The sequence below is a fragment of the Labeo rohita genome, chromosome 19 (assembly GCF_022985175.1).
Source record: "Labeo rohita strain BAU-BD-2019 chromosome 19, IGBB_LRoh.1.0, whole genome shotgun sequence".
Lineage (NCBI taxonomy): Eukaryota > Metazoa > Chordata > Actinopteri > Cypriniformes > Cyprinidae > Labeo > Labeo rohita.
This window is the reverse complement of record NC_066887.1, coordinates 20,772,129-20,785,844: the sequence shown is the minus strand read 5'-3', so window position 1 is coordinate 20,785,844 and position 13,716 is coordinate 20,772,129. Positions and strand designations below refer to the sequence as shown.

At 35.2% G+C, this 13,716-nt stretch overlaps 1 protein-coding gene across 3 annotated transcripts in view; it reads left to right on the top strand.

Moving 5' to 3' along the window:
* samd12 (sterile alpha motif domain containing 12) overlaps positions 1 to 13,716 on the top strand; it is a 101,317-nt gene that overhangs the window by 69,746 nt on the left and 17,855 nt on the right. The window lies entirely within an intron of this gene.

Genomic DNA, 13,716 nt, shown 5'->3' with positions numbered 1-13,716 from the left:
CCATACAGTCAAAGTAAGTGGGGATGCAAAGTAACATTCCACTGAAAAAAAAAAAGGCGTTTCGGTTTTGGAACAGCATGAGGGTGAGTAAACAAAGACATAATTTTTATTTTTGAGTAAATTATCCCTTTAAATAATTGGAATTAGTGAAATCAGAACTAAAACCATTTCATTCACACCCTTTAGACTGAATTACCATCATACAAATGTCACTCCCATGCTGTATGCTGTTGTATAAGGGTTTATTGCTGATACAATTTGTGTAACCATGTAGTTTTCCACAGCTCTATATAAACCTTTCTCAAAACAAGAAAACTCAACAGATCTCTTGGCATCCTCTCTTTTTGATTTGCATGCCAACTGCATTTGCTATATGCCAAACACCCTCTGTGCCAATCAAAAAGTGCTGTTTATATCTGGGTGTTCATTTTTGAGAACTCTTCCCCTAAAATATGAATAAGGGAGGAAATGTATTGGCACATGACCTTTAAGAGAGAAATCCTTCAGCGTGAGAGCCAAATGCCATTGATGAGAAGAGGAGGAGGCAGAAAAATGCCTCAGTAGGAGCTTTTGAGAGCATTTAACATCTTCACAAAGCCTCTGCTGAAAAGACTGAGTGGTGGTCTCTGAGCTAAAGACCCCCAATCAGCCCATCTATCCGAGAAAAGGAGGGCCGATTGTGATAATCGCTCCTTGTCTTTTACTCCCCTCCGGAAAGTGTCATCAGTCCTTCACAGAGTAACTGTCGAAACCCTCACCTTTCCTCTTCCCTCCCTCTCTTCCTCCCCCTTTCCGCCGTCCCTCCTGCGAGGAGCAATCAAAAATGTGAGATGGATAACAGAGGGGTGGCAGGGCTTTTTTTGTGTGGTGGTTCCTCAGTGCTGTAATTTACAGCGGTATCAAAGAGGCTGCCTATCAGTGCCCCCGTTTCGCAGTACATGAGGGGCTGCTTTTTACCTGGTCCCCGTGGAGGGTCCATCAAAGACCACGCGGTCCCTCCGAGACTCATGTCGGCATTCATATAGACACCCCAGTCACTTCAAATAACATGGCATGGGATGACACACTATGGAAGCATCTGGGAAGTTTAAAGGGACAGTTCGCCAAAAAAATAAAATTCTGTCATCATTTACTCACCGTCATGTCAAGCCAAACCCACATGACTGACTTACTTTTTGTTTTCCACGTGAGAAATTTAAAAAACAGAAGTTTCAGTCTTTTAAAAGAATGCAAACGATCAAATAAGTGATTCATGCAACTTGTAAACTGTATACCAAGTCCTCTAAAGCCATACAATAATTAATGAGATTTTTGTAGCAATGTTCAGTTTGTGAACACATCATTTTGAATGATTTGCTTCAGAATTTGTCTAAATGATTTGTCTCAAAATCGGTCAAAATGATTTGCTTCAAAGTCAGCCCGAATGATTTGCCCCAGAATCAGTTTAAATGATTTGCCTCATCGGTCTGAATGATTTGTCTCATAATCAGTCTAAATGATTTGCTTCAGAATCAATCTAAATATTTTGTCTAAAAATCGGTCTGAATGATTTGCTTCAGAATCAGTCTAAATGATTTGCTTCAGAATTGGTCTGAATGATTTGTTTCAGAATTGGTCTATAAATTTTGTCTTAAAATTGGTCTGAATGATTTGCCTCATAATCAGTCTAAATGATTTGGTTCAGAATTGGTCTTAATGATTTGCTTTATAATCAGTCTAAATGACTTTCTTCAGAATTGGTCTAAATATTTGTCTTAAAATTGGTCTGAATGATTTGCTTCAGAGTCAGTCTGAATGATTTGCTTCAGAATCGGTCTGAATGATTTGCCTCATAATCAGTCTAAACGATTTGGCTCAGAATTGGTCAAAATATTTTGTCTTAAAATCTGTTTAAATAATAAGCTTTAGAATTGGTCTGAATGATTTACTTCAGAATTGGTCTAAATATTTTGTCTTAAAATCGGTCTAAATAATTTGCTTCAGAATTGGTCTGAATGATTTGTTTCAGAATTGGTTTAAATATTTTGTCTTAAAATCGGTCTGAATGATTTGCTTCAGAATTGGTCTAAATGACTTTCTTCAGAATCTGTGTAAATATTTTGTCTAAAAATCGGTCTGAATGATTTGTTTCAGAATTGGTCTGAATGATTTGCTTTATAATCAGTCTAAATGACTTTCATCAGAATTGGTCTGAATATTTTGTCCTAAAATTGGTCTGAATGATTTGCTTCAGAATCGGTCTGAATGATTTGCCTCATAATCAGTCTAAATTATTTGCTTCAGAATTGGTCTAAATATTTTGTCTTAAAATCGGTCTGAAAGATATGCTTAAGAATTGGTCAGAATGTTTTGCTTTAGAGTCAGTCTGGATGATTTGCTTCAGAATTGGTCTGAATGATTTGCCTCAGAATCAGTCTATATGATTTGATTCAGAATTTTAATAAGTCAATTCATAGTCATACTGCCTGTAATTAACAACTAGGGTTGCAAGAAGGTGTAAAATTTCCAGAAATTTTGAAAACTTTCTGGGGTTTTTGGAAACTTTGGGAAAATTGCAACCCTTTTAACAACCCACTGAATTTGATTTATAATATAATAATTGTAATAATGGTTATATATAATTTTTCACACAAAGCTATCATATGGATTCAGAAGACATAATTCATAGGTATATATAGTGCTGGAGTCATATGAAAGACTTTTATGATACTTTCATGGTGTTTTTGTGTCATTTTTTTGAAGCCTAAAAGCTTTAATTCTCCTTTATTGTAATTGCATGGTTTGGAGGAGTGGTAAGGAGGAGATAAATGTTCTCGTAGTTGTACATTTTATAAAGGATAAATCTGTAATTGTGTGTGTTTGTGCAGAAGAATATTTTTCTTCCACAAGACTGATTACAGTGCTAGAAAATATGTAGATTGAGGGTAAAAATACTTACAGAATGAACTGCTGATTATGCTGAGCTAGAAGGCGTATGAAGACGTTATAAAGATATACTCTTGCCTCAGGTAGTTAGTACCGGTCTCATGAACTGATGGCTTGGACGACCCCAGTACTAGGAAATAAAACTCATATATCAGTAGCCTTCTCACATACCAACAAAAAACTTTTTTGGATAGGATGACAAGCACAAAACAGTCTACATCTGTCAGCATTATCATAACTCTGCTGAATAAACGATTATGGCTGATTACAGGCAATTTCTTAATTTCTGAGGGCGACGCATAAATCATCAATGTTTGTGTTTCGTAATTGCTGACATGCAAGCCAAAACCATTTTTTCAGCCTACATAACTCAGTTGAAAGCAGAAAGCGATGACAGTTTACCTTTGCCTGATGCCTGAAAGTGCTGCCTTGCGTTTTTCACCTGTGGGAAGTTCTTAGCACTGAGTTTGATGTGCGGCTCCATGCAGGTCTAGCACTAACCTCAAATGAGGCTGTAATTGCGGAGTTGCTTTGAGAGATGGGTGGCTGAGATGCATAGCAGAAATAGTCTCTTAAACACTTGTCAAGATGCCCTCCTCCAGCCCACCCACACCTTCATTAAAGTCTTGAGCAGTGGCAGCAATTATCAAACGCTGGCGACGGCAGTCCTTGCTGGACAGAGAAAGATTGGCAGTGAATGGCCACAAAGATGAAAAGTTACAAATTACATGTGTTTACTGCTGTTCTGCTTTCCTTATCAGACAATTTCTTAAGAAAATTGCGCTTGATGATATCAACAGGACGATCTATAGACACAGAGTGTGCGGAGGCATTTGTTAGAAACCTGCATTTTCCTACACGGTACTTTTGAGGCTCCCCTTCGATATGGTATTGAAATAGTGGGACTCCTGTTCAAACATGTGATTCATCCACAGCTGGAGTTTTCTCTGAAACTGCCAGTGCACACAAATGATTATACTTTAAAATATTGGAGTTTCAAATAAATGTTTAGAATGAGCATGCTCGCATAATTACGTCTATTGAAGTAAGAATGTGTAAAGAGCGTTTACCTCATTTTTTAAGTACTTTTATTACCTCATTTTTAGGTGGGGAACTTTAAGCTTGGGCTGAAAGGTTTTGCTCAATCCCGTCTATTAAGGGCAGTAAAGCACATCTGTCTTCACATGTACAAATCTCCTATTCATATAATGATGTATGAGGGCATATATGTCAATTTGTGAATTTGTTTTTGATTGTAATCACCATTATTACCACTTTTAAAGGAAAATTCTGGGCTGGGTTCAAAACGAGTTTAGCTCCATGTTCATTGTCAGTTGCCACAGACAAAAAAAAAAAAATTGAGTTTACAGTTAAACCGTTTCAGTGGAAGTCAATCAGGCAGGCATTATTTGATTTTATTTTATTTTATTTTATTTTATTTATTTATTTATTTATTTATTTATTTATTTAATACTTTATTTAATGCTTTATTTTATTTTACATTTTAATTTTCCTATTTTATTTCTAATGAAAAGTCATCATTTACTCACCTTCATGTCATTCTAAATGTTTATTTTTGATAAACCTGTATGATTTTCTTTTTTTGTGCATGGGGTTTAACACAGAAGACAAGTTCATACACAGATGAATTTTATTTTATTTCATTTTATTTCATTTTATTTCATTTTATTTCATTTTATTTTTATTTTTATTTTTAATGAAAAGTCACCATTTACATACCCTTATGTCATTCTAGATTTTTATTTTTGATAAACCTGTATGACTTTCTTTTTTTTTTTTTTTTTTTTTGTCCATAATGAAATTTATGGGGTTTGACACAGAAGATAGGTTCTTCCACCATTTTATTTTGTTTTATTTTATTTTATTTTATTTTATTTTAATAAAAATTCATCATTTACTCATTTAGACAGGTTCTTCCACCAAAGAATGTTTATTTTATTTTATTTTATTTTATTTTATTTTATTTAATTTTATTTTATTTTATTTTGTTTTGTTTTATTGTATTTTATTTAATTTTTTATTATTTTAGTTTATTTTACCATTATTATTTATTGTTATTTATGTTTTATATTTATTTATTATTTATTTCTAATGAAAAGTCATCATTTACTCACCCTCATGTCATTCTAAATTTGTATTTTTGATAAACCTGTATGATTTTTTTTTTTTTTTTAATTAATTTAATGGGGTTTAACACAGAAGACAGATTTATGACAATTATTTTTTTATTTTTTTAAGTGGTCTCATAGTAACACTTTTTTAACACTTAAACACTTTAACACTTTCTTTACTCTGGAATGTAAATCACAGTTTATCCTTACCCCTTTGACTTCAATTATAAGTTTATGTAAATATTTTTACATAAGTCTAAATTAATTTCCATGATAATAGACAGCATTACAAAGATTAACATAAAGGACACTGAGGACATTCCGCTAATAAACATTTAAATTTATTGAATGTATTTAACTATGGATTGTTCTTCATAGTCACAAATTGTTGACTCCACTAACACCTAAAGTTATTTTCCTCATTTTTTTTTTTCCTCTCTTCCCCCCCAACCATCATTACAATGTTGGATGTCTCAGAAGCTAATATTGAGTGTGAATGTGCCATGCTGCTCAAATTTCAACTGATGAGGAAAGACAAACTCATTTTCCTCTCCCTTAATGAAGAGTGAAATCCTGCCATTTTCGTGGCTGTTGCTGTGTGCCAACCCATCCTCCCTTTAGACGAAAGCTTTCCAAATACATTTGGAGAGCTTCAGCATAGAGGGCTGATGAATCACCAAACAGAGACATTATATTTAGACAGACACAAGCTGAATTTACACACTGAGCAAAATACCCAGATCTAATCATTGTTATTAATGTGCTGCTCATTAACTATATTTCTGAATCTTTTGTTTATAGTTAGTCCTACCTAATCACATTATACATAGATAAATAGTCTATTAGTGTTAGCTTTGACTCTGGTGTTATGTATTGTGGCTTTGAGCATCACATGTTGTATTTTCCCAACCTGAGCTCGTGACGACAACGTACCTGTGGGAACTTTTTCACAAGACGCTATATTCGATGTGAAATATCCACTGAGTGGCACAATAAAAGGGGTAATTTTTTCCCCGGAGCAGATGAACGGTCATATGGTATGTTTTATGTTTCTACGTGTCACCGCACTTCTGACTTGAAATGTCAAGTCAGAAGTGACGTTTTAAAATAACGTACCATCTGCACTACACCTAAATCTACCCGATAGTATGAACAAAAGCAAATGTGACGCAAAAACATGCCATTTTAGCTTGTTTTTCAATCTCTCATCTTTCAGTTCTTTCATCGTGAGTCATGTTTTTCATAGGATTCGTACCCAAAGATTCCACAGATTCCACAGTCCAATTCTGTGCCGGCTGAGCTTCTGAACAAGCTTATGTCTGGAAATTGAAACGTGGAGCTGTAATCATAACTGTGTATGAAAATGATTACAAGTGCTCGCTGTTTTACCGCATCTAGTGTTCATTTCTGTTGGAAGCTGCAGTGAAATGTAATTACTGGTACGTATTTTGCATCTTGCAAAAAAGTTCCCACAGTTATGTTTTCGTCATGAGAAATTTGAAATTTGCCAAATTTGATTATGCTAAGTTTAAAATATGCATAAAGACTTTTCATCATGTACAGTTTTTCCACAAAATGAGAATGAAGATTTTTCAAATTGTATTTATAAGCTTTAAGGGACTTATCAAAATAACAAAAGCAATCAAAAGTTTAATTTTCAATGACAAAGCATTCAAAATGTATAACTTACAATCTGCAGTGGAACTGGAAATCTGTTTAAATACTCCATACTTTTGGTTAATGCCAAAGAACTTTATGTAAATACAAGTTTATTATAAATACATTTTAAATTTCTTTTGACAAAATTACTTTGGGTGTAGTAAAACACCCACATATGGGTCATTTTTGCACAAAATAATTTTTTTTCTGTTATTGGCCTTAATTCAAACCTCAAAATCAGGATTAGGTCTTCAGACTCATTCAAACAAGTGAAAATTGGCTCAGCATTGAACAAATAGCTGTAACCTGACTGAAAGGAAGATAGGAATTTTGTTTTTGTGGCAGTTGTTTTCCTTTTTTGGTGATAATACAAAGGTTTCTTCACCTTACAAATGGTTGTCAAAAGTAAAAATGCCTCAAAATGCACATATTTTGTAAGAAAGTGTGATGTTGTCGGCACCAGTAGCCTTGTGGGCAGCACCCTTGTGCTTCAGGCTTTCCGAGTCCCAGTTCGCGGACCTTTCCCGATCCCGTCCCCTCTCTTTCTCTCTCCCACTTCGCGTTTATTGAGGTGCATCTCAATAAATTAGAATGTCGTGGAAAACTGTGATGTTCTAAAGCAGAAACAGGTACTGTTTTTGAAATTGGTCCCCCGAAATTAGTAGGAAACACGTATTGGATTTCATTCTGCAAACATGATGCAGGACAATGCTATGAATGGCATAGACTCAACATTATGCAAAATTGTGTCCCACAGTTTAAGAACCACTGTTATAAACTCCTCTTACTGTTTATGAAGTCCACAAGAGCATAGCTCAAAGGGAACATTACCCCAGCAGCATTCATTGGATCTGCCTTGCCTGATTAGATGTGTTATTGGACTGATTTCCGAGCTGGAAATGAGTTGGCTTATTTTCATGGGCTTTTCCGATTTAAAGAGTAATTAGACATCTCTGGTATAGTTTATCTTTACTTTGTGTGTATGTGTGTGTGTGTGTTTGGTCTCCTAATACAATTGGGAGGAAAATAATAGTATCGGTCCATTTCCAAATAGAAGGAAGTGATTAGCATTAGGTCCTAAAGAGAAAAATGGATTTGAAACCGTTTCCGCTCCACCAATCTTTCCTGATGCCCTTAAAGTAAGTTTTTGCCGCATAGGAGGGCAGGGAAATGTGCTCTTTTGCTCCCTTTGTCTGTTTGTCTGTCTATCTCAAGTTCATCTGTCTCGCTGCCTTCCTCTTATTCATAGTAATTATGGCTCTGGGGTAAATTCAATAAACAGAATTTAATTTAAAAGAAATATTTGTGTATATTTTCTATTGATCACAGCAGCATTAATTCATTTAACGATGGAACGGAGCATTATAATCAGGCATATATCAAGACAAGCGCATGTTTTGATGATTCAGGTACCTGGATTGAAGTGCTAAAGCACTGAAACAATGCCAGAAATTAATATATTTTGTGCCTAGTGCATTATCTCCGTTGTCTACAGTAATTTGCATATTTGTTAGCGAATCTGGTGCTTAAACAGTGTAAATAGTGCTATCAGTGGGTATAATTCATTCTTAAAGGGATAGTTCACACAAAAATGAACATTTTGTCATTAATTACTAACCTTCATGTCGTTCCAAACCTGTAAGATCTTTCATCTTAGGAACACAAATTAATATAGCTAAATAAAGTTATTTTTGTTTCTTTGCGCACAAAGTATTCTCGTAGCTTGGTAACAGTCACATGGACTGTTTTAACAATGTCCTTACTGTCTTTCTGGGCCTTGAACATGTCAGCTTAGTTGCTGTCTACACTGTAAAAAACAATTTGTTGAGTCAACTTAAAATAATTTGTAACCTGGCTGCCTTAAAATTTTAAGTTTAGTCAACTCAAAAAAAAGTTTATTCAAATTGAAATGTTAAATTATACTAAGTGACAACTTTGATATTTGAATTGAATCAACTTCAAAATTTAAGGCAGCTGGGTTACTTACCCATCTGTTAAGTTTAGCAAACACAAATATCTAAGTTGTTACTTAGTACAACTTAACATTTCAAGTTGAATAAACTTATTTTAGTTGACTGAACTTAAAATTTTAGCAGCAGGGTAACAAATTATTTTAAGCTGACTCAACAAATTGTGTTTTTTATTTTTTACAGTGTACAGGGTCAGAAAGCCCTCGGATTTTATCAAAAATATCTTAATTTGTGTTACGAAGATTACGAAGGTCTTGGAGGTTTGGAGTGACATGAGGGTGAAAAATTAATGACAGAATTTTCATCTTTGGGTGAACTATTCCTTTAAATTCTGTCATCATTTATTCACCCTTGTGTCATTCCAAACCCAGGTTTTGTCCATTTAATCAAAGATCCAATGTTGTTTTGGAGCCTAGTGATTTTTATTGTATGAACAAAAGCAGTTATCTTCTTTTATGTTACGCAGAAGAAAAAAAGTCATGCAGGTTTGGAACAGCATGAGTAAATGATGACAAATTTTCATTTTTGTATAAACTATCACTTTAAACTACTTTCATACTGAGCCTTGATTCCCAGGAACAATTTTCCTAGAAATTGTCTTTGTGAAATCAGTTTTGCCGTTTTTCCAAGGCACTTACTAAAGAAACCCAGGCGTTTTGTGTTCTGTGCAAATGAACTGTATTTGTCAATCACACGTTTGACATCTGAATGGATTTTAGGGGAAGAGGAGGGGTAGGAGTTTATATTCCTCCATGATTAGTCAGCGTAGCGTGGGAGTCTTATCAGGCAACAAATTCTGGGACAACTTGTTCCTCTGTGTTTGTAAATTAGTCATTGTGGATTGCGCAAATGTTTCCTTTGCCTTTTCCGTTTGTGTTTTTGAGTAATTCAATCATAGCCGTGTGAGATTTACCTGGAGTCACCACGTTGAATAACACCACTGTCACTTACATTAAACATTTGTCATAATGCTGTTGCAAATAAGCTGGAAGCTTTTTTCCCACCATTACTGATGGATGAGACTGAAGTTATTATATTCAAAGGAGGGAAAAATGTTGTTGTCATGATGGCACGTGTTCCCCAGAGTCATTGTGCTGTCTTATTAATATTTATCATTGAGTTGTTTGACGCATGCCCGTATATGACCCAGCCTGTAGAGCTGACAGCTGCTAATGTGTTTCAGAATCTACATACAATCTGGTAGACACCGTATGCCATCCAGTGAGTAGTTTTCACTTGAGAATTACTTAAGTTACTCATTTTTGCTTTTTCAATATTGGAGAAAGATTTTAAAATAATTACTTCATCAGAAAGTTGTTTTCTCCAGCATGCTGTCTAGACGCTAAGCTGTATTTGTATTTTTTTGTATTTTGTTCATCTCTGTGACTTTCATGGGGGTCTTCCGGTTACAATGTGACCAAAGAATCCGTGTAATTAGGCCCAGACTTGCCCTGTGCAGAATTTCCGGCCCCTTGAAAGCAAACCAGAAGGAAACAAGAGGAAAAAATGTAATTGTATGTAATGAAGCGATTCCAGCACCCACATGCAAGCCACAATGTTCTCTTTTTTCCCAGACAAATTGATTTTTAGTTTAATTACTGACTGTAGAATGTGTTACATGAAGCATTAGCCCATGTAATAATCTAAGGGGAGAAAAGGTCTAGGAAAGTAGGTTTACTCTTTAAGATGACGGTGTTTAGTAACGCGTCCCATTGAATCTTTTGGTTTATGTGTTTACACTGTTTAATAAAATACCAATAGAAGTTTTACAAATTTAAAGGAGAACTCCACTTCCAGAACAACAATTTACAAATAATTTTCATGTCTTTCTGTCTTCAGTCGTAAAGAAATTATGGTTTTGAGGAAAACATTTCAGGATTTTTCTTCATATGATGGACTTCAATTGTGCCCCCAATTTTGAAATTCCAAATGTAGTTTAAATGCAGCTTCAAAAGGCTCTAAACGATCTAAACGAAGGGTCTTATCTAGTGAAACGATTGGCCATGTTTTTCAAAAAATAAAAATATGTATACTTTTTAAGCACAAAAGCTTGTGTAGCACAGGCTCTAGGATGCATGTTCTTGAATGATTCGTTCATTTTGAACGGATGTTTAATTTGACTCAGGAAGAACGAGTCATCTCAGGGAGTGATTCGCACATGCGCAACATCCTATTAGGTTCTGGAATTAGTTCACCTGTTTCGAGTCTTTGGGTTTTTCGAGTCGTTCGTTCATCTTATGGGGCTGTCACGTGATGAACGAACAACTCAAACCCGAAAACTTGTCAGATAAGAGGTGAGGTGAGCTAATCATAGACTAAAGACCCAGGTAAACAATGAATTAATCTTTTCTGTTTCTTATAGCATTATGGTTTTGTCTTGTTTGTAGTGTGATCAACATTTGTGTAAGCAGTAGATGTGTTAGGGAAGTAACACGTAACATTTTAATTATATTTTGCTAAAATCAGTGAAATGACTCAAAAAAAAAAAAGTTTCGTTCATTTTGCTGAACGAGACTCAAAGGTCCAAGTTGGTAAAATGATCCAAACTTCCCATCACTATTAACGAATCACATCTAAGTTCATTGTCTGTGTACTCCGGCTCAAAAAGGTAGAGAATGGTGAAAAACTGGGATCGTTTAGAGCCCTTTTGAAGCTGCGTTTAAACTACATTTTGGAAGTTCAAAATCGGGGGCACAATTAAAGTCCATTATATGAAGAAAAATCCTGAAATGTTTTTCTCAAAAACCATAATTTCTTTACAACTGAAGACAGAAAGACATCTTTGATGACAAGGGGTGAGTAAATTATCTGTAAATTGTTGTTCTGGAAGTGGAGTTCTCCTTTAAGAAATATATCCCTGAATGTAAATGAGTCAGATGTGGATTCAGTTAATGCTCTGAATGATTTAGTGGGTTTCTTTAGTGGAAGACTCATCAGACTGATAGAACTTAGTAACTCATCAAAATATTTGGCAAAACAATCAGTTCTTAAAGGGATAGTTCAAAAATAGCTCAAAACTGAAAATTCTGTCATTAATTACTCACCTTCATGTTGTTCCAAACCCGTAAGACCTTCATTCTTTTTTAGAACACAAATTAAGATATTTTTGATGAAATACAAGAGCTTTCTGACCCTGATAGCAATGCAACTACCATGTTCAAAGCCCAGAAAGGTAGTAAGAGCAACGTTTAAATAGTCTATGTGACTTCAGTGCTTCAACCATAAAGCTCTTGGATTTCATCAAAAATATCTTCATTTGTGTTTTGAAGATGAACAACTTCCAGGTTTGGAATGACTTGAGGGTAAATAATAAATGACAGAATTTTAATTTTCGAGTGAACGATCCCTTTAATAGTGTTTTGTTTGTTAATGCTTTAGACTAAACCTACCATGCTGCATGTTTGTTTCATGTGTGGCTTTTGAGGATAACCCAATAAAAAAAATAAGCATTTTATTGCATTAATTAGGAGTACACAGTTTACAAGTGTTGTATTGTGATAATGGTGCTATTCTGTTTTTTATCAGTTTTTAACATATGAGTAAATTAAGGTCTTAAAGAGACTTTTCCTGTTTGTTTCCTCTCAACATAAATGACACACAGCCATACCTGAAATGTGAATTATGAAACCACTGTGTGATTTAAAAAAATGCAAGTTTTGTGAACTCACATTCTTGTGGTAGTTGTGGTCTTTATGTAGCAAATGGCAGTTGATGTCATGAGTGAGCATCTGCAAGGTCAAGGTAGATTGATATTGTAGTTAATATAGTTGGCTTTTGGTCATAGATTTGTTTTAAACTTTGAGGAACTGACAACCTTCAGCTTGAACTTGAGCTTGATGATTTAATATCTTCAATAATAGTTTTACTAGATAACATCTCATCAAATAAGTGCAAGTGCCAAAGAAGGAGGAAAAATACAATATCCTTTCCCCATATGAAAGATGTCCACTTACTGAGAGGGGTCATTACTCGCCAACGAACCTCAAGGTTATGAAGATAAATCACTGATTCAAAACATTAGGACTTGTTCCTGGACTAATTTCCTGGTCTCTGTGGTTCATGGCTGTTTAAAGTGTCGAGTCATCAGCTTTAAGGGCTCTTTTGAGAGTTTCATCCCTATCAACGAAAGGGTAATGAGATCCAGCACCTTGCTGATTATCACACGCCGACCAGAACTTGGCATCACCAGCCTCACCAGTCGAGACGGGGAACTTCCTAGCCACTTACACGCTTATCAATGTCTAATATAATTGCATCTTTCGACCTAGGAGTCTGGATTGGTTTCATATATGTGGGAGTTATACCCATCAACTTTTTATGTAGTTGTCAAATGGACTTAGCTAGCATAGATTCAGTAGTAGTAGATGTTTCTCAAGGGCAGTGATGATGTTCGCACAGTTTGCAGGTTAAATGTGAAAGGAACATGAATCAGTGCTATTATTTTTTTTAATATTCAAACGTTTGGGATTAATTTTTAGGGACGAAAGCGTGTATCGCTAAAACCCTGTTGTAATTGTTAAAATGGTCACAGATCAGCGATCTCCACATAAAACTGATCATGCAGACCAAACCGTAAGTCGTAGAGACTTGAAACTTGGAGGGATGGTAGTACTCAAACTGCCGAACGTCACCAAGGCTCGCCCCAATTGGCCTGACGGGGGCGCTACAGTGATCAAAGGTATGAAATCGCTTATAACTCCTAAACCGTCAATGCCTCAGATTCGATTGTTAGCCTGGTAAAATTTTCAGGTGTTTTGGATTTTTTGCAAAACCTACTTTTGCTAACTACTTTTTCACCAAACCAGTGCAGAAAGATTCTCAAAAGAAGTCGAATTTTCTACTTGCCATTGCAAAGGGACGCCAAAATGCATATAACTCCTGAACGAACAGGAGAAAAATCATGGAGCTTGGCCATTTGGTGGCACTATATGAGGGAAAAACATATTTTTGTCCTATCAACATTAAAATCGCTGTGCATGATCTTGGTCCAAAGTGCCACAAGTGTCTATAAGGACATTTGCATATCTCAA